General features: G+C 38.7%; 1 protein-coding gene across 4 annotated transcripts in view; it reads right to left on the bottom strand.

Annotated features, from left to right (window-relative positions):
* LOC123516880 (G-protein coupled receptor dmsr-1-like) overlaps nucleotides 1-21,528 on the bottom strand; it is a 239,287-nt gene that overhangs the window by 132,294 nt on the left and 85,465 nt on the right. For 2 of the 4 annotated variants that reach the window (XM_045276600.1, XM_045276602.1), the window contains exon 3: nucleotides 4,206-4,269. The exons of the other annotated variants lie outside the window; for them this stretch is intronic. The gene's annotated coding sequence lies outside the window, so the exon portion shown is untranslated. The remainder of the gene's footprint in view (nucleotides 1-4,205; nucleotides 4,270-21,528) is intronic. 4 annotated transcript variants of the gene reach the window in all.

Below are 21,528 nucleotides of genomic sequence, written 5' to 3'. Positions count from 1 at the left end.
AGGAAGCCAGGCAAGACAAGCGTGTTCATGAGGGCTGGTCGCCACTCCCCTCCCGCCTGTCTCATTGTGGGGGTAAAAATACAGAGGCGGGGGTTGCCAGTCCCCTCACTGCCCCTCGGAGTCACCCTTCACGACGCGCAGGGAATACTGCGGTGGAATTCTTCTGACGTGCCCCCGAGTCCCACCACAGGGAGGTTACTACTGCTGCTGCTGCTGTTACTACTGCTACTGCTACTGCTACTGTTGCTATTGCTACCGATAATAATGCTGATAATTTATTATTATTATCATTATTATTATTATTATTATTATTATTATTATTATTATTAGTAGTAGTAGTAGTAGTAGTAGTAGTAGTAGTAGTAGCAGTAGTAGCAGTAGTAGCAGTAGTATTAGTAGTATTAGAAGTTTAGTAGTAGTAGTAGTAGTAGTAATAATAGTAGTAGCATTGGCAGTCGCAGTAGTAGTAGTAGTAGTAATTGTAGTAGTAGTAGCTGTAGCATTAGCAGTAGTAATAGTAGCTAATAACATATAAGCAACTATCTTTGAAAACTTGAAAACTACCCCAGAAAAACACACGAAAAAAAAAAACATGAAAGAAAACACAGCAATATATTATGTAGCAAAGCAGAGAAGAAAAATAAAAACATGAAAAAAAAGGATAAAGGTAGGAATCCACGGTGCTCCTCGCTTCCCATAAAGTGCATACTCTATAAGGAAGGGTTACAGGTACAGCCCTGGAGATTTGCCTCGTGTGATGCTAGAGGAGGAGTAGGAGGAGGAGGAGGAGGAGGAGGAGGAGGAGGAGGAGGAGGAGGAGGAGGAAACGAAGAAGGGGAAGAAGAAGACTTAAGAGACAGATATGGATAAAAGGATGGGAAGGTAATTTCCATGTTAGAGAGAGAGAGAGAGAGAGAGAGAGAGAGAGAGAGAGAGAGAGAGAGAGAGAGAGAGAGAGAGAGAGAGAGAGAGAGAGAGAGAGAGAGAGAGAGAGAGAGAGAAGGGAGAGGAACACCATCTGGCTGAAAGGAAGAGATCTTGAAAGGAGGAAACAGAACTGATAAGAGGAGAGAGACAGTGGAGGAAACGCGTGACGGAGAGAGAAGGGAACGTGAAAGGAGTGAGGAGGAAAGTAGACTGACAGAGAGGGGGAGGGAGGGAGGGAGGGAGGGAGGATGTCAACTCTGGTGGAAAATATGGTGGAGTGAAGGGAGAGAAGGAAAGGAGGAAACATATTGGAGGAGTAAACAATATGGAAAGAGGACCAGTAAAAGTGAAGGGATGGGAGGAAAGAGGAGAGGGAAGGGAAAAGAGGAAGAATGGAAAAGAGGAGAGAATGGAAAGGTGAACACTGACACGAGAAAAAGAAAACGAGAGTAAAAAATATGGAGGTGTGGAAAGAGAGATAAAAAGGAGAAAGGGAAGAAAGAAAGAAAGGAGGAATGCTACTGTGAGATCGCTTCAAAGTAAAGAGAGAAAGAATGAAAGAAGGATGGAAACGAGAAAAGAAGGTAGAAATGAATGAAAAGAGACGAAAAAACAAGAAACAATATTAAAACAAAAAAGGAAGCCTAATTAATTTGCTAGTGTCTCTTCCCATCTATTTATCTCTCTCTCTCTCTCTCTCTCTCTCTCTCTCTCTCTCTCTCTCTCGTTATCTATAAGAGTGATTACCCCAATTGTCTTAGATCTTTGTAATAAAATGGATGAGGAAAAGTTATACCACACGCAGAGAGAGAGAGAGGTGGCTTGGTGGTGGTGGTGGTGGTGGTGGTGGTGGTAAGGATTCCATGTCCCTAATGCCGTAAAGAACAGAAAATGAAAGGGAGGAAAGTGTGTGTGTGTGTGTGTGTGTGTGTGTGTGTGTGTGTGTGTGTGTGTGTGTGTGTGTGTGTGTGTGTGTGTGTGTGTGTGTGTGTGTGTGTGTTCGTCGTTTGGAGAGGTAATGAAATAATGAGAGAGAAATAAACTGAAGGATCTACAAATTAACTCAGGTCTGTGTGATTAGAAGCCTTGATTGAGTGAAGAGAGAGAGAGAGAGAGAGAGAGAGAGAGAGAGAGAGAGAGAGAGAGAGAGAGAGAGAGAGAGAGAGAGAGAGAGAGAGAGAGAGAGAGAGAGAGAGAGAGAGAGAGAGAGAGAGAGAGAGAGAGAGAGAATGTTAATAAAGCAGTTGTAATAGTAGTAGTAGCAGTAAGAATTGTAGTAGTAGTAGTAGTAGTAGTAATAGTACTAGTAGTAGCAGTTGTAGAAAAAGCAACAGCATTAATAATAAGTTGGTCTAGGTAAAATTATATTAGTTCACACAGAAGCAGAAATAGTTGTAAGCTTAACAAATAATCGAATAAGAACAGTCCAGCCCAGGTTATCCCAAGCACCTCGTCCCTGCCACACACACAGCAAGTTTCTCGCCACGATGGGAAGGTATTGGAGAGCTGACGAGTGCAGAGCTTAGGCAAGGAGTGTGAAAGTGGTGTGGATCTTCCTGCATCGTGTGTGCCTCTGTGTGGTTGACAAAAGACTTCGTGATGGACTGGGAGTTGAATTGAGGTACAGACATACTCACTGACACACACACACACACACACACACACACACACACACACACACACACACACACACACACACACACACACACGCACAATAGAATCAACTTTGTCCAACTGTGAGACTCTTCCTCCTTCTCCTCCTCTTTCTTCCACATTCGTTTCGCTGTCGAATGTTCCCTTCTTTTCTCACATTTTTCTTTCGTTCTCTCTTTATTGAGTTATTTCTTTCTTTATTCTTTTTATTATCTTCCTACTTTGTATGATTAAATTTTCATTCCTATTTTTCTTTTTTTTTTTTACAATTTCTTGTCTCTTTCTTTCGTTTTCTTAAATATGAAGCATTTTTCTTTTAGATTTATTTATATTTATCATTTTTAACGTTTCTCACCATAGGTTTTAGAGAGAGTGATGTGTTGATAGGATTTTAACTCAGAACATAATATAGCTTATTGCAAACGCTTCCTTAACCAGCAAGCGTTCTGTGATTTGGCCTCCTTGGCTTTCCTTTGTGTGGAACTGTGAACGTCTTACACATAATGATTCTTTGCTTAGTTCTAAAGGGCGAGTGATATTTCGGTATAATTTTAAGGCATACTGTGACTAATAAACACTTCCATTTTCTTCCTCTGTGTTTCGTTATATTACTCTCGAAAATTACGATCTCATTTTCACGTATCCTTTTGCGCTGAAGTTCCTTATTAACGCTTCCAATATCGACTTTTCCATCGGCAAAACTTAGGCACATTCCGGCTTTCTCCTTTGGTCCAGAGATCGAGATAGAAAACTTCTTTCTCGCTCAGTGTATCAAGGCAATTCAAACTTTAGTGTTTTTTGTTGCTTTGGACCTTGAGCCGTGTTTATTTTGGACGCCACTACCGATAAACCTATCTGTCCTGCGTCATGAAGCTTAATGGAATGATTTTGTGCAGACTGAGGGATAAGGGGGGGCAATTCTAAGAGACACCAATGACAGCAAGAGTAATGATCAAATATTTCCGATCTCAGAGTACATTTTAGTCTATTAGAATTACTAACATTAAGAAAAGGGGACAATTCTGAGAAGCCAATGATAGCAGGAGGAAAGGCTGAGTATCTGCAGTGATTCTAGTTCTATTTTTCCTTAATATTATCGATTAGAGATACTGAAATTGAATAACCATTAATTAATAACGAGAGTCCTCTTAGTCTTATTTTTCTTTAGTAGCACCAGAGGGTTTTGGTGAAGAGAAAATACAGGATGAAGCAGATCCTAATATCTCTCCTTAATATTATCGATTAGAGATACTGAAATTGAATAACCAGTGAAATTAATAACGAGAGTCCTCTTACTCTTATTTTCCTTTAGTAACACCAGAGGGTTTTGGTGAAGAGAAAATACAGGACGAAGCAGATCCTAATATCTCGTGTGTCTTTTCACTAACGCAATTCACTCTCCTATCTATTCCATTCATGCTTAGTAATGTCGATAAGAGTAACTACCTAATGTGACACCTTCTTTGACAATCGAAGGGACGTGTCTGATTCAACATACGCACTATAAAGCAAAAAATCATTGAAGTAAAGCACAAACAATTGCGTGATTCGTCAAGTCCTGTACATTCTTTAAAATCCATAAAAAAGAGCAGGTGTGATTTCCTAGTTACTACACCTGTACGTACCTATCGAGGGTACTCAGGTGAGCTTCTCCACCTCGACTTCCACTCAGCCCTCGTTTTTGTTTACCTGGTGGAGGGAAAGGAATATATAAGCACCCGTTGAAAATGTATAAAAGAAAAGAAAAGAAAAATAGTTAAATAAATGTAAATAAACACACATGCACGCAGACACAAACACACCTCACCTCCCATCCCCCCCAAAAAATCCAGACAATCCTAGCAAAAGAAAAAAATAAAATAAAAGAACTACGAATAAGAGAAAAAAAGACTCAAAGCAAACATTGTAGCGACAGATTCCAACATTCCAACATTCTAACATTCCAGAAGCATTCCAACTACTCCTCATACTTCCAAAGCTTCGAGAACACCTCACACAATTTCCAAAAGCAAGTACTTTCACACGCGGAAACTTTCGTCAGGCCAATCACCGCCACACTTCGCCTCAAACTGCCGCAAACTACTTCTAAAATGGTGCCATGAAACACATTACCTTTCAAAATAGTAGTCGAGGAGGAGGAGGAGGAGGAGGAGGAGGAGGAGGAGGAGGAGAAGAGGAGGAAGAGGATGGATGAGCTAGAGGAAGACTAGACTGGACACGCCACACGCCCCGTAAAAAATAAGAACCATCATCATCACCATCAGCAGCAGCAATAATAACAGGAGGTGCACAGAGTAAACAGGTGAAGGAATGAATTGGCTCCTCGGTAGTGAACTTTCCTACTCTTGCTGTGAACTGTTTTAAAAGTTGCTATTGCTGTATTTTTTTTTTTTTTTCTATTTTCTTTTCTCTTCTTGAACGTTGTTTTTTTTATTTTTTTTTGTTTCAATTTTTATGTTATTGATTCCGTTTCTATGTTCCTTTTTTCTATGTTTGTGTCCTTTTCTCCTTTTTAACTTTTATTTTCTATTTTCTATCTGTATTCATTTATGTCCTATGATACATTTCGTTTATGTGTTTTTTTTTTTTAATCTTTTCTGTTCGTTTTCTCTTTTCTCTAAGTTTTTTTTTCAGATTCTGTTTATTTTCTCTAAGATTTTGCTCTCTTTCCTCGCTTTTTCTTTTGGCTTTTATCTTCTTTACTTTCGTTTTTCTTCTCTTCCTTTTCCTCTTTTCTTTCTATGTTCTCTTCTGTTTATTTTTTTCTTTTATCCTGGAAAAGAGTAAAGATGTTATACCCTTTTTATCAATAGCATCTTGTTTTGGATCAAGAGTTTAACTTATGGCAGAGTAGAATGCAATGAAGTGAAAAATGCTTATAGACATATTTCATAGAACAAATCTATCACCAAGAGAGCATAGTTGTCTATCTATCTCCCTATCTGTTTCTGTGTACGTATTTAACAATGTATTTATCTGTCTATCTATCAATCCATCCATTTATACACTCTCCTATCTATCTCTCTCTATATCTAACTGTCTATTTATCTATCTATCTATCTATCCATCTATCTGTACGTCTATCTGTCTGCTTATCTATCCGTCTATCTGATTACTTTGCTCTCTATTTATCGGTCTATTTATCTATCTATCTATCTATCTCTTCATCTATCTATATACCCGTCCATCAATTTTTCTATTTTTTTTTCTGTCCCTGCATCTCCTTTCTTAACAATTTATTCTCGTCTCATAATTGCATGTTTTGCCCCTGCTCGGCCTTAATGCTGTGTCCTGATGAAGAAATCAATCAGTCAGCCTATTCAAGTCCTTTCTTCATTCACTGAGCTCTGAGCATTGAAGCGGTGTCTGGTGCGCCGTTCCTCTCCCCTATGACATCAATAACTCAGTGCCGTAACCAAAACATAAAATCTTTACACGCAGCCACAACAAAAACATGGAGGTCGAGAGAATAGATATGTTTTTTTCCTAGTTCCTAATAAGTATTAACCGCTTCAATACTGGGACATATTTTTACCTTGAGTGTTGGGTACGATTAGAACATTTTATTGGCATTAGGAAGGGTCTACGGTGGTCAGTAGGTTAATGGCCACAGTCTTCTTTATTTTAATTCCCACATAAGTTTCTGGAGCTGTATAAAATCACCAGATAGTAAGCAGAATGAATGTGGAAACGCGTGATGGTAGTGAAAAGGATGAATTTGGAGAAGCTGAAAGTTACAAAAATGTCTTACTAAGGGATGATGCGCAGCGAATAGAGGAATGGGATAAAGGACGTTGTTTTTGTTTTACTCTTTTCTACATAACATTTTTGGAAGAAGGAATTCGGGTCAACACGAGGCAGTGTCTGTAAAAAGCATACCCACAAATTTCCACCTATCATCTCCACCCATAAATCTGTGTAATGTCCTTTTAAATCTTCCTAATAATTCAACATTACTTTTTTTCTTTCCTTCTTTCTTTCTTCTTTTCTAGTTTTCTTCTTTTTTCTTTTTCTCGTTCTTGTTTTTGTTCTTTTGTTCTTGTTCTTTTTTTTCTTGATAAATTTTTTCTTCTTTCTTGTTATTGTTGTTATTTTTTTTTGGTTTTCTTCTTTTCCTCTTCCTCTTCTTCCTCTTTAGCTCTTCCGTTAGGCTCAATACATAAAAAATATTTGTACCACATCCTATGTAAATTAGCTAACGAAATATTCATACCGAGATTCATGAATAATAAATCCCAGCATGTTTTTTTAAATGTGCATGTGTTTACCGAGGAGAGAAAAACAAAGAGCCGGGAAATAGTCTCAAATTCTCACTGCAAGCAGAAACTGAGAGCAACTCTAAAAACTTAGAGAAACAAACAAGGGAGATCGAACACACACACACACACACACACACAGAGAGAGAGAGAGAGAGAGAGAGAGAGAGAGAGAGAGAGAGAGAGAGAGAGAGAGAGAGAGAGAGAGAGAGAGAGAGAGAGAGAGAGAGAGAGAGAGAGAGAGAGAGAGAGACCTATCAAACACACACACACACACACACACACACACACACACACACACACACACACACACACACACACACACACACACACACCACCACCATCACCACCAACACAAAACACACCTCATAACACACATCATAATTTACCGTCCACCACCACCATCACCACCACCACCACCACCACCACTACCACCACCACCACCACAACCCTTTCCATCCCTCCCTCCTAAACACCACGACCAAAAGCTCACAACGTTCAGGTAAATGGAAAAAAACAACAACAACAGCACCACCACCACCACCACCACCACCACCACAACCACCCCAAATAAACTGGAATAAATGATACACTCACCTATTCTGTAAAAAACCTCCACGGGTATGAAATAACACCGTAATGTCCCAAGTTACCTATGCAAATCGTGACCACCTCATGTATATGTAATCCAGGTAAACAAGGGAGAGCGGGGGGTTAAAATCTGCCTACCTGCCTGCTACTGTTTGTTAAGTACATGATTATTTCCCAGATTATAGTAGCAAATACTCCTGGGTGTTTTGTATGTGTGATGAGAGAGAGAGAGAGAGAGAGAGAGAGAGAGAGAGAGAGAGAGAGAGAGAGAGAGAGAGAGAGAGAGAGAGAGAGAGAGAGAGAGAGAGAGAGAGAGAGAGAGAGAGAGAGAGAGAGAGCGTGTCTATGTACCTATTGACACAAGTTTACCTATTGAGACCTCTTTCTAAAGGTTGGTCTTTTCGTGATGTTAATAATAATAATAATAATAATAATAACAATGACGATGATGGCTTTAGTAGTAATAGCAGCAGCAGCAGCAGCAGCAGCAGCAGCAGCAGCAGCAACAGCAGTGGCAGCAGCAGCTGAAGTAGTAGTAGTACTAGTAGTAGTAATAGTAGTAGTATTGACCATAATAATGATACTATTACTACTACTACTACTACTACTACTGCTGATACTTATACTACCACTTCTGCTTCTACTACTACTACTACTACTAATAAATAATAATAATAACAATAATAATAAATAATAATGATAACAATAATGATAATAATAATAATAATAATAAAGATAACAATAATAATAATTACGAGTATTATAATAACAATAATAATAATAATCATAATAATATTTATAGTAATAACAACACACAACAACAACAACAACAACAACTACTACTACTAGTACTACAGTAGTTACACCATTCGTTTATGTAATGCAAATACTCATACACTTATGCATACAGATGAATGAAATCGATAGAATAAAACAAATAGCATGAACTAATTATATCCATATTTATTTATCTACGCAAAAGTCTGCATATCAAACAGTAGACGTGTATAAAAGCAGAACACAACTGCTGTACTTAGCTAACCTCATCGAGAGTCTCAGTACAGCCTGGGAACGTGAGTGGTGGGGATTTGTCACGACGCTGCTGCTGCCCTGCCCCACCCCCACATCCCACCCATCCTGCGACCTTACCTGGGGAGGGAGGGTTTTCTATACACGTGGGAGTGATTACTTCTTATTAAGCCTACCATCTGATAGTATATAAGCACTTGCGGTCTTCTCTCTCTCTCTCTCTCTCTCTCTCTCTCTCTCTCTCTCTCTCTCTCTCTCTCTCTACTGGTGTCTAGAGAGAGAGAGAGAGAGAGAGAGAGAGAGAGAGAGAGAGAGAGAGAGAGAGAGAGAGAGAGAGAGAGAGAGAGAGAGAGAGAGAGAGAGAGAGAGAGAGAGAACTAACATCACAAGGTCACATGATTATATCTAATTATACACCTCCCCGCTTCCCCCATGACTCAGTGCGGCTTTCCCTCTTTCCCCTCCTCCTCCTCCTCCTCCTCCTCCTCCTCCTCCACTTTCTCCTTCCTCTCCTTTTGCTTTTCTTTCTACTATATATTATGTACTTTATTTACTACTACTACTACTACTACTACTACTACTACTACTACTACTACTACTACTACTACTACTACTACTACTTCTACAGCTACTATTACAACTACTGTTTTCTTTCTCTCTCTCTCTCTACATTTCTAAATTAACTTTCCTTGTGCTCTTCCTACTCATTTTCTTTCTCTAAATATAAAGTACTCAAGAGTCTAAGTTAATCTACACTTCTTCCTCCTCCCTCTTCCTCTTCCTTTCTCCCTTCCTACCTTGGTTCCTCCCTCCTTCCCTTACCTAAACTGACCATCGCATAACTCAAGTTGAAAGTTATTCCTTCCAACCCTCCACAAATTGTCCCCACACCTCCACCCTTCACCCAGCAGCTCTCTCACCCTCCTCATCCTACACACTTCTCTCTGTCTACCTCTCTCTCACTCCCACGCCTCACATAACACGCTGCTGCTCCTGACCTCAATTTCAGAGTTATGTGGCCTGAATCAATCAATCAGTGTGGGCGCGAATACCAGATTAATGGGTATGCAATTAGATTATACTAACAGATAGGTGATCAAAGGTGAAGGTCCAGGTAGGAGTTGATATATAAATTGGTAAGAATGAGGAGTAAAAATATATAGGGAAAGATTGATCAGCCAGATGAAAACATGGAAAGATATTCGACAAAGATAAGAGAGGTAGACATTTGTTTTAAGTGAATGTATATGTATTTAGGGGGGTGGTTGTTAGCGCTGAGAAATAGTGATCTACAATGCAATAACATAAAGAAAGTGTTGGTAATCGTGTTATTTCTTATTTTTTTTGCTTTTTATGTGTATTTTAGTTACTGCATGGATAATTTAACACGTAACATGAGGAGATATAGAACAGTGGGATAGACAGACACATACGCAGATAAATAATTACAGATAGATAACTAGATAGATAGACAGACTGATCAATAAAAATATGAGAGATAGACAGACGCATACGCAGATAGATAGATAGACAGACTGATCAATACACATATAAGGGATACAGAAAGATAGATAAATAAATGACTAGACATATCGATGACTAAATAAATAGAAAGATAGATATATATAAATAAAAATAGACGATCATGCAGGAGAAAGACAAATAAAAATAAATGGATAGAGAAATATGTAGATAGACAGACTACCAAATAGATAGAAAGTTAACAGACTGCGATAAATAAACGTACAGAGAGGTCGGAAAAAGGACACGGAATTTGCCAGTTAGATGCATGAGTGGGTAGATAGACAGAGTAGCGAGACGAGTGGGTGGACTGACGGGCAGACTAAAAGGCGGAAAATGCAGTTCATGTAGTGAAGGGTTGCAAACGAACACGATTGGCATGTTATTCAAATATTTGATGACACAGTGGAATGTTCAAATGTGGCGCTCAAGGACAAAATAAAAGTGAAAATGTACCTTTATTCGTGTTACAAAGGCAATATCCACAACACACAAAAGCAATAGCAACAACAACAACAAAAATAATAACAAGGACAACAACAACAACAACAACAACAACAATAATAATAATAATAATAATAATAATAATAATAATAATAATAATAACAATAATAAAGTACTGAAAAAACTTGACAAAATAGTGCGGCTCGTTACCTATTCTAATTTCTGCTCGTCAAGTCAATACGTAAAATGCGTAAATCAGGTGAAAAAAAGGGATATTTGTTTCTCTCTCTCTCTCTCTCTCTCTCTCTCTCTCTCTCTCTCTCTCTCTCTCTCTCTCTCTCTCTCTCTCTCTCTCTCCCAAACACACTCCCGCCCTTTCCACCTCACCTTCCTTCCCCCTAAATCACCATTCCATCACCTCCCCTCTCACCCCCTCCCCTTTCTATCTCAATCCTCTCCCTCCCATATGCACTGTACTTTATTACCCTCTCACTCACGCTCTTTAATCTTCCACAACTCAATCTGCATCAGCTCCTCTTCCTCTCTTTCCCATCACCACCACCATCACCACCACCACCACCACCACCACCACCACCACCACCACCACCACCACCTCCTTTCCTATTTCCTATTCCTAACAGTTCATCGAGGTAAATTTATCGCGCGCGCACACACACACACACACACACACACACACACACACACACACACACACACACACACACACACACACACACATACATACACACACACATACGGACCCAAGCTTAATTTATGTATATCGTTTCATAATGCAAAATATGTCATCATTCAACCACACATATTCTCTCTCTCTCTCTCTCTCTCTCTCTCTCTCTCTCTCTCTCTCTCTCTCTCTCTCTCTCTCTCATATATGCTGTCAAAACAAATATATTCTCATAATTACGCACCTACTGTTTTTTTTTTTTTTAATCTTTTTCCCGGATACATGCATTAGTATTAAATGATTTGTATTTGTTTTCCGGCTTCCTGCCCCAGATTGGACGAGATGCAAAAGTCTACGTAAATTTAAAGTGCAAATTAATTACCGATCAATCTCGACGTGCTGCCTCATTAACACAATAAACAACAGGATCAAAAGTGAAAAAAAAAAAAAATTATATACATCATCATAATCATTCACATTATTACAATTATCATCTATTTCTATTCATTTTTTTCTTTATTTCTTTGCTCTGGTGTGTAGGAATGTTAATTGAAATGGAAGGAAGAGATATTTAGCAAGTCTACCCTGCTTATAGAAAACGAGTAATATTTGAGCACCCAGGTCAAGTACATTTTCTTTTAACTAATCTCTCTTTGCTTCTGACAATATACGTTTTTTTTTTTTTTTCTGGTGATTTTCTAACAGAGCAATATTTCTCCTATACCTTCTTATATTTGCACAACAGCTCCACTATCACCACAACCAACTCCTCCTCCTCCTCCTCCTCCTCCTCCTCCTCCTCCTCCTCTCCCACCTTCTCCTCCACCTCTTCTTCCTATTCTTCCTTCTTTCTATACAGTATTCACAGTAAAATTTAAACCCCTTATAATTCTTCCTTCCTCCCTTCCTCCTCCTTTTGCTCCTTCTCCTTCCTTCTCTTCCTCTAGTAAAGTTGGAAGGAAAGAAGAAAAGATAGTAACAGATAAGAGGAAAGAACAAGGGGGACGGAAAAAGAGAGAGGCATAGTAAGGGGATGCATGAGAGGAAGAATAGAAAAGCAGAATAAAAGAGTAAAGGAAAGGGAGAGGAAGGAAGGAGTAACTTTACCAATACAAGAAAGTGAGAGAAGAATAATGCAAGATGGAGGAAAACTACGTAAGGGTAAAAGAGAGAGAGAGAGAGAGAGAGAGAGAGAGAGAGAGAGAGAGAGAGAGAGAGAGAGAGAGAGAGAGAGAGAGAGATATGAAAGAGATAATAAGAAGAACGGACATGATAGAGGAAGTAAATGTAATGAAAGGGGTGAAGCAAAGAAGAGAAGGAAGAGAAGGAAAAAAAGGACATGGAAAATTAGGAGGAAAAGGATGAAAGAGAGGAAAAGAATATGGAGGAGCGAGAAAAGGAATACCCATCCCCAAAAAAAAAAAGAGAGAGGAAACAGACTCTTTAATAAAGTCGTGGCTGGGCGATAGGCGACAGAATTGTAATAAGCGGCTGTAATTCCTAGTGGCGCCAAGTAATATGCGGTGCCACAAGAATAAGTTTTAGTGCCATTGTTATTTTCTATATACATTAATGGTTTGGATAGTGGAATTAGTAGTGGTACTAGCAAATTTGCAGATGACATGAAGATATATAGAATAATTATGTCAGATTTGAATGCCATCACAATGCAAGCAAATATGGATAGGATGAATAAAGGGACAAATGCAGTTTAACATTAACAAATGCAGAGTACCTTGAGTAGGGAGAAAAATCCACACTACAGGTACACGATAAAGGACGAGGCCGTGGTTGGTTCAGAACATGAAAAAGATTTAGGAGTTATAGTTATTTCGATTTCGATCTAAGAAGACAATGCATAGGGGCTAGAAATAAGGCAAAGAGGGTACTAGGGTTAATTTTGGGAGTGATAAAAGCAGAAATCCTGAAAAAATATTAAAGTTACATTTGGCGTCGGCGTTGTGTTGTACAGTTCTGCACAACATAACCCCCGAGGTAAACAGATGGAACTAAAGAACTACAAGTGACACTAGCACATGAATGTGGCCTGAGATGCGATGAAAGACTCTCTATATATTAAAACACAAGAGCATTAGCACATGACAGTGGCCTGAAAAGGAAAGAAAGAGAGTGAAATATGAAATTGCAAATAGCATTATCATATGACAGTGGCCTAAAGAGGGAGGTTAACTGCGATATATGTATCTAATAGTACAGTGAATCCAGAAAGAAGCTCAATGACAGTGATAATGGTTTTTTGGTGACAATCTAAAACAGTGATTTGGGAGCTGTGAGTGCCTAGCTGGCAGTGACAGTGCTGAATAAGGACAAGAGAGAGAGAGAGAGAGAGAGAGAGAGAGAGAGAGAGAGAGAGAGAGAGAGAGAGAGAGAGAGAGAGAGAGAGAGAGAGAGAGAGAGAGAGAGAGAGAGAGAGAGAGAGAGAGAGAGAGAGAGAGAGAGCGTGACAAGCGTGAAAAGGATCGTAAAGGAAGAAGGTAAAAGTCGAACTGTCGAGAATTACTACATTGATATTGCTGACAAGGGAATGGAGAATACGTAATAACTTGTGAGGGAAGCAAAAAGAAAGGAATAAAGTGCATGCATAAAGAGGAAGAGGAAATTAATAAATACCGGAACACGAGAAGGGAATTTCTGGAATATGAATACACTGATAAAGAGAGGAATCAGTAAAAAAAAAAAAAAAAAAAATGCAATAACTGAGAGGAGAGGAGGACAGGGAGAAGAGCTTATGAAAGGAGGAGGAAAAGCATATCCTGGAAAACATGGTTGAAAATTGTGACAGATTTTGGAACATGGAGATGAAATATGCGAAGAAAGGAATAAGTACAAAATGGAATAACTCGAGAGACGGAAGGATGGAAAAGGACACAGAGAAAGAGAGAGAGAGAGAGGACACAGAACACACCAGGAATATCATTGTAATTTTATGTTTTTGAATATGAAGAAATTAATTAACCTCATGAATAGAAAAGGAAAGATGAGGAGGAGGAGGAGGAGGAGGAGGAGGAGGAGGAGGAGGAGGAGGAGGAGGAGGAGGAGGAGGAGGAGGAGGAGGAGGAGGAGGAGGAGGAGGAGGAGGAGGAAAAAGGAGGAAAAGGAGAAACACTCCACTAATATTCCAAAGTGTGTGTGTGTGTGTGTGTGTGTGTGTGTGTGTGTGTGTGTGTGTGTGTGTGTGTGTGTGTGTGTGTGTGAGAGAGAGAGAGAGAGAGAGAGAGAGAGAGAGAGAGAGAGAGAGAGAGAGAGAGAGAGAGAGAGAGAGAGAGAGAGAGAGAGAGAGAGAGAGAGAGAGAGAGAGAGAGAGAGACAAAGGAGGAGGAAATATGTTAGTAACGAGACTGACGACGAAAAATAATGGAAGGTGCAAAAGACAAAGACAAAGACGAATGAGGAGGAAGAGGAAGAAGAGTAGGAAGTAAAGGAGGAGGAGGAGGAGGAGGAGGAGGAGGAGGAGGAGGAGGAGGAGGAGGAGGAGGAGTGCTTCATTAATGGTCATCACCGTCTCGCCTTCATCAGGTGCGTGACTTTCACTGTAAGTCTTTACGTGATTTCTGTAATCCTTTTTTTTCCTCCTCTTCATCCTCATTACTTTCTCCCCTCCCTTCCTTCCTCCTTCCATTATTCGTTTACTGCTTAATTTTGCATCCTTTCCACCTCTTCCTTCTCATTACTTCCTCGTCTATTTCCTTTTCTTCGTTTTCCCTTCCATCCGTTGTTTATTCCTTACTTCTCATCCTCTATCATCTCCTTCATTTCATTAGCTTCTCGCATCTTAATTTTCATCTCTCTCTCTCTCTCTCTCTCTCTCTCTCTCTCTCTCTCTCTCTCTCTCTCTCTCTCTCTCTCTCTCTCTCTCTCTCTCTCTCTCTTTATCTATTTACTTCTTAACTTTGATTTCTTTACCACACTAATTAATTTTCCATATTCTTTCATGTTCCACCTTTGTTCAACTTCTTTTTTTTTTCTCCTTCGTTAAAGTGTTTTTTTTTTTTATCTCTCTCTCTTTCGCTTCGTTTACTCTTTTCTTTTTCATCTCCCTTGTTCATTTGCTTCTTTTTCGTTCTCTCTTTTTTTTTATTTTCCCTTTCTCGTTTTCTCCCAGTTTAAAGAAAGATATTTGCTTCTCCTCTTAACAACTCCCTTCAATACCGTGACAAGTCTTCATATTCATCCTGCTTATACGATTTGGTGATATTATACAGCTTCAGATACTTATGTGGGTATTAAAATAGTGTAGATTCTGGCCATTAATCTTCTGACCTCCATAGACCCTTCCTAATGTATATAAAATCATCCAACCATACCCAAAACTCATGGTGGAAATACGTCCCAGTAATGAAGCGGTTAAAGTTATTCGCTGTTATTTTGTCTCTTTTTCCTTTTAGATATGTTCTTTCTATCTATTTCTCTCTTCATTCTATTTCCATTTTCTCTCCTCCTCTTTCCGTGGTACAGTTTTATCTATTCTTGTTTAGTTTTCTTTACTGATTCTACCTTTATTCTCTCTCTCTCTCTCTCTCTCTCTCTCTTTTATCTATATCGCATTTAGTTTTCTTTTCTGATTCTACCTTTATTCTTCTCTTTCTCTCTCTCTCTCTCTCTCTCTCTCTCTCTCTCTCTCTCTCTCTCTCTCTCTCTCTCTCTCTCTCTCTCATTTTTACTGTGTTTCATCATTTAATTTTTTTGTTTCTTGTTCCAACCTTCCTGAAGAAACATTTATTCTTACATTTCCTCCCAGAGTTCTTCATTATTTCCAATCTTCAGAGTTTTGTCGTTTTTTTGTTGTATTTGTATTTTCTCTTTATGTTGCTTGAGTTCTCTTTGTCTAGTTTGTTCTTTTACTTTTCTGTATCGTTCTATGTTCATTCTCTCTCTCTCTCTCTCTCTCTCTCTCTCTCTCTCTCTCTCTCTCTCTCTCTCTCTCTCTCTCTCTCTCTCTCTCTTTCTCTTTGCATCGTCTCCCATTGATATATATATATATGTATTTTTTTTAATTCTTCCTCCTTTTTCTTTATCACAAACAAAATTTTACTTTTTGTTTTGATATTCTGTAGTTTTTTTTTTTCTCATCAATATCATCTGTCCTTCCGAAGTTATTTGTTAATCTCTGTTTTGCATGTTTTATTTTCTTAATTCACATAAATCAGTTCTATATTATCTTTTTTATGCACTTCTTGCCAATTCCTTTTTCTTCTTCTTCTTGTTGTTGTTCTTCTTTTTCTCCTTCTTTTACTTTACCTATTTCTTTCCTCTTTATCTAATCAATTCATGTTTTACTTTTCGTGTCTGTAAAGATTGTCTCCTCAGATTACAAACTAATTCTTCATCAATTTCTCTCTTTCATGATTACAGTTCCATATTTTTTAAGTTCTTTTTCAACATTTTAAGCTTTTCTCTCAAAATTCTTCGCGTATTTGTATTTTTACCATTCTACAACTAAATTTTTATATATACTTTTTCTTCATTATTACAATTTTCTATGCATTCTTATTGTAATCTTTTTATTTTACTCTTATTCTCTCTTTTTAATTTTACACTAAATTAATAGTTATTTTTCTTGTCTTCGAACACATTCTTCTTTTATAATTATAGACTAATTCTTCGTAATTTTCATTTTTACTTTATAATTTCATATCTTTCCCCTTCAACTGTCCCCGTTCTCAGCATTTCATCATATTCGTTCAGCTTAATTTTGTATGTTAAATATCAAGCATCTTCTCTTTGTGTACGTATCAAAACCAATGAAATCTCGCACGTGTAGCTGTGAATTCCATTACGTATCAATTTGCTCTTGTTCTGCCGATGCTTGATTTCATTGTTCTCCTTTACAGTAATTAATTTCTTTCTGGATTCAATTGCTCTTATTCCTCCCCAACCTGATCACCTTTAACTGCCTATCACTTTCTTCACTCTGTCTTGTTTCTCTATCATGTCTCTTCTACTGATGACTGTTATTCAATTTTCCTACTCCTGCTCCTTCTTCTAAACGTCATTCTCCTTTCACTGCTGTTTCTATTACTGTTCTTTCAGCTTTTGTTACTGTTGTTCGTATTGTATTATTATTATTATTATTATTATTATTATTATTATTATTATTATATCCATCAACATTATTTTCATTATCATTACTATCATTATTACTTTTTTTTCTTTCCACTGCTCGTCTTCCTCCTGTTCCTTCTAAAATAGTCTCTTATCACCACCGCCTTTTTCAGCATCATCACCCTCTGTAAAGCATCCAGTTTCTGTGGCAACGAGATAACTTCCCCCATACAGAAGTTACGCTTAAAAATAGGGTCTTGCACACACACACACACACACACACACACACACACACACACACACACACACACACACACACACACACACACACACACACACGAGACAAGAAACGGAAAGGAGAGAAGGAACGAAGGAAAAAAGGATTGAAGAAGAGTAGAGAAGAAGACAAAAATGGAAAGATATAAAAAAAAGGAGAGAAAAAGAAAAAAAAGAAGGATGTAGGGAAGGAAAGAAAAATTATAGGAAGAATAGAAATGAGAATAAAATTTAAAATACAAGTTGTATTAAAAAGATGGAGTAGGAAAGAAAAAAAATATAAAGTCAATGATGGAAAAGGAGGAGGAAGAGGAAGAGATGTTAGCAGTGAAGATGAAAAAAATAAGATAGATACTGAACAATAATTTTACTCTCTCTCTCTCTATCTCTCTCTCTGAACTTCTACCATTCTCAATCTACCATTACCACCACCACCACCACCACTACCACCACCACCACCACCAGTACTGAATGGCAATAATAACTTCAAGGCTCCAGTGAAGAAGGAAAGTAATGAAAATTCCGAGCATTTTCATCCAAAGGTTCGATTCTCCGCCATTAATTGAAGATACTACCGATGAATGCAATAAAGAGAGAGAGAGAGAGAGAGAGAGAGAGAGAGAGAGAGAGAGAGAGAGAGAGAGAGAGAGAGAGAGAGAGAGAGAGAGAGAGAGAGAGAGAGAGAGAGCAACATAATTTTTGTCCAATATCGTAATTAAGAAACAAGGAGAGAAAAATGAAGGCAATAAATAAAAAATAACGATGGGTCAATTAAGAAAAAGAGAAGAAAAATACCAAGAAAGAAAATAAAACAAGAAAAATAGAAAACTTATTGCAGATCTTAATTAGATTAATGTACCCACACACACACACACACACACACACACACACACACACACACACACACACACACACACACACACACACATTCGCATTCACGCACGCAACGCACATGAGCACAAGAGTCAAGAAAGACTGAGGATGAAGAAGAAAAGGAAAATATAAGGAACAAATAGTGGATAGGAGGAGGAGGAGGAGGAGGAGGAGGAGGAGGAGGAGGAGGAGAAAGAGGAGGCGCAGGAAGAGGAAAAACGTGGGATATGAAGATAGGCAGTAAACTGGGAGGAGGAGGAGGAGGAGGAGGAGGAGGAGGAGGAGGAGGAGGAGGAGAGAGGAGAAGAGAGAGGAGAAGGAGGAGGAGGAGGAGGAGGAGGAGGAGGAGGAGGAGGAGACGAAACTTATCACAACGCTGACCAATGTAAGTTTCTCCTCCACCACCACCTCCTCCTCCTCTTCTTTTTTTTCTTCTTTCTCTTATTTTCCCCTCCTCCTCTTCCTAGTAATTTCCACCACCTAATCCTACTCCTACTCCTCCTCCTCCTCCTCCTCCTCTTCCTCCTGCCTCGTAATCAGCGGCGTTGCATCGGCCTGCCCGTCATCGCGTCCCGGCTCAAGTGACGCGCCTCGGCAGTTACCCGGATATTGATGACAAGGTGTGACGCCGCGCACAGGAAATTAAGCGTCTCATTCTCCCCCCTCTCCTGATTGTGCTATATCTCCTTCCTCCTCCTTTTCTGATCTCCCTCCTCCTCTTCCTCTTCCACTTCTCTTCTTCCTTTTTTTCTCCTTATTGTGATGTATCTAATTCCTCCTCCCTTTTCTTATTTCCTCCTTCTCTTGTTGTTCGTGTTCTTCCTCCTTTCCTCTTCTACCTCTCTTTCATTTTCCTCTTCTTCCTTTTCCTTCTGTACCTGTTTTCTCCCACTTTTCCTTATCTCCTTCCTTCATTTCTTTTTTTCCTCTTTATTGTGGTGTGTCTGCTTCCTCCTCCCTTTTCTTATCTCCCTCCTTCTCTTCTGTTCGTGTTCTTCCTGTTTTCCTCTTCTACCTCTCTTTCATTCTCTCTTCTTCTTTTTCCTCCTGTATTTGCTTCCTCCTCACTTTTTCCTTATCTTCCTTCTTCTCTTCTTATTTGTGTTATTCCTCTTCCTCTTCTTCTCATTTTTTCTCTCCTCTTCTTCCATTTCCTCTTCATTGCGCTGTATCTGCTTCCTATTCTCTTTCTTTTATCTCCCTCCTCCTTATCATCCTCCTCTTCCTGTTCGTGCTCTTCCTCTTTTTTCATTCTCATCTTCTTCCTTTTCCTCTCTTGATTGTGCTGTATCTGCTTTTTCTTCCTTTTCTTATTTCCTTCCTTCTCTTCCTGTTCATATTCTTCTTCTTCCTCTTGTTATTGTTCTTGTTTTGATCTTGTCTTGTCTTCTTCTCTCATTTTCTTCTACCTCTTTTCCCTTTCTCCTTCTCTCTTTTGTATCTGTTTCTTCCTCCCTTTTTTTTCTCTCCTTCTCTTCTTGTTTATAATCCTTCTCCTCCTCTTGTTCTTGTTCTTTTATCCTTTTCTTCCTCTTCAAACGTTCACTTACTGTACCACCTTGATTAGATTCTCTTCACTCCTTAAAATCTTCTTCCTCCACCTCCTCCTCCTCCTCCTCCTCCTACTCTTGCTTCTCAATTTAGTCTCCATATTTCCTTCGTTAGCTATGCTTCCTTTCTCTTCATTTCCTGTTAGTTATGCTTCCTCTTCATTTCCTGTTTGTCTCCTGCTTTTTCCTCTTCCTTCATCTTCGTATTATTACTATTTCATTATTCTTTATACTTTAGTCACTATTTTCTTCCTCCTGCTCCTCCTGCTCCTCCTCCTCTTCCTCCTCCTTTTTCATTCTCCATTCCTTTCTACTCTTGTTTTCATTTCATTTTCCGTTTCAATTCTTGTCCTCAAATTTGAAGTCTTCTTCTTTTGCAACTCTCTTTGTTTTCCTTTAAATTTTCCACAACTCGTTTCTCACTAACTGGTTACACATGTCATTAAAAAAAAACGTGTGTGTGTGTGTGTGTGTGTGTGTGTGTGTGTGTGTGTGTGTGTGTGTCAATCAATGTCTTTATTTTATGTTTTCAGCTTGACAAAATTTTCTCTATCAATGAAAGGTAGAAATATACTCGAACTTTCAACGAAATTAATGACAAATTTTGTTTTCAATAAATATTTTCGTTTTTGTTGGGAAATATTATTATATGACCCTCCTCTCTCTCTCTCTCTCTCTCTCTCTCTCTCTCTCTCTCTCTCTCTCTACTATTTCTTATAGCTATTCCTCTTGTTCTTCTTGCTTTTGTTCTTGTTCTCATAAAAAAACACTTATATAACAAATTTATGTTCCTCTTTTATTTTATTCTTTAATCTCTTTAGTGTCTGCAGTACTACTACTGCTACTACTACTACTACTACTAATGTTGCTAATAATAATAACAATAATAATAATAATAATAATAATAATAATAATAATAATAATAATAATAACTACTACACCAACACCACTTCCAACAACTACTATTACTTCTGTCATGATTACAACCATCCCCATTATCACCACTACAACACCATCACTACCACTACCACCCACCACCACCATCATCATCATCATGCCCTTTATGTCCTATCCCAGACATACACACACACACACACACACACACACACACACACACACACACACACACACTTCTTTCATCACCACCATTACAAGTTACTGCATCTCTTCCAACAGTGACTTTTTCGTTGCCGGTATCAATCTTCGTCATTTTAATCGAGGAGGAGGGAAATGAGGTTAGCGAAGAAGAGGAAACGAATCAATTTTGAGACATAACATTAGCAGAGTTTCGCACCCAAATACATAAGTGTGTCAGTGACGGGTACACGCCAGAGGGCCAGGCAGCAAAGTTGACTGGCAAAAGTTTATGGTATTAAAACTTAAAGATATTTCTTCAAACGGTAAGAATTTTGCAGGATTCAAGATTGAGAAAGACTTAAAACACACACACACACACACACACACACACACACACACACACACACACACACACACACACACACACACACACACACACACACACACACACACACACACACACACACACACACACACACACACACATACACACGGACCCTGATTTCACCAATTATACTAAATGGAGATCACGTCTCTCTCTCTCTCTCTCTCTCTCTCTCTCTCTCTCTCTCTCTCTCTCTCT

The sequence above is a fragment of the Portunus trituberculatus genome, chromosome 41, assembly GCF_017591435.1.
Source record: "Portunus trituberculatus isolate SZX2019 chromosome 41, ASM1759143v1, whole genome shotgun sequence".
Lineage (NCBI taxonomy): Eukaryota > Metazoa > Arthropoda > Malacostraca > Decapoda > Portunidae > Portunus > Portunus trituberculatus.
Note: the sequence above shows the minus strand (reverse complement) of the source record. Positions and strands in the feature narration are given on the sequence as shown.